Raw genomic sequence first — 694 nt, 5'->3', positions numbered from 1 at the left:
TCTTAAAGCTCACATAATTCCTCTTTGTTATATTGGGTTGGCCAAAGAATTTGTTCAGGCTTTTTTGTAAGATGCTATGAAAAACCTGAACAAACTCTTTGGCCAACTCATTCAAGACACATGAAATCATTTATTGTGACAAGAAGAGTAAAACATCAAACTACTTCAGTTTCTTCTACTTAAGTTAAAATAAGATTTTTGGTAATTAAATTTATTAATATGTACTGCTCTATGAGTTTTGCTTCAATGCTACCACAGGAATGAAAAGTAAACTGGCGCCAAGTCCAAGCCTTCACACAGTGCAAGAGTCCTTGTATGTACAAAGGATTCAAGAAACAGTTTGAAGACATAACAAGCACTTTACAGAATAGACTAGAAAGGATTTAGGGAAGGATCGAATTGGGAGGATGTGGAGAGGGGAAAAGGATCAAAAATAATGGCTTTGAGGCATAGAGGAGATGGAGGACCATTAACAGAAATAAGAAAATGCTAAGGAGGAAGTGGTTTAGGGCAGAGAGGAGACCGGGCACAATTTCCAATGCTTTACATCTGAGCAGCTGCAACAGCCTTGGAACTCTGGAGTCAGAGCTTTAGGAACAAAAACTGATGTTGAGTTGATGGTAGGCAATGAGAGTTTCCCAGAAGAAAATGAGGTGTGAAAATAAAAGGGCCTGGAAACAGAACCTGGACCTGA

Source organism: Oryx dammah, unplaced genomic scaffold (genome assembly GCF_014754425.2).
Source record: "Oryx dammah isolate SB20612 unplaced genomic scaffold, SCBI_Odam_1.1 HiC_scaffold_12, whole genome shotgun sequence".
Taxonomy (NCBI): domain Eukaryota; kingdom Metazoa; phylum Chordata; class Mammalia; order Artiodactyla; family Bovidae; genus Oryx; species Oryx dammah.
The sequence above is the reverse complement of the archived record's forward strand: the minus strand, read 5'-3'. Positions refer to the sequence as shown.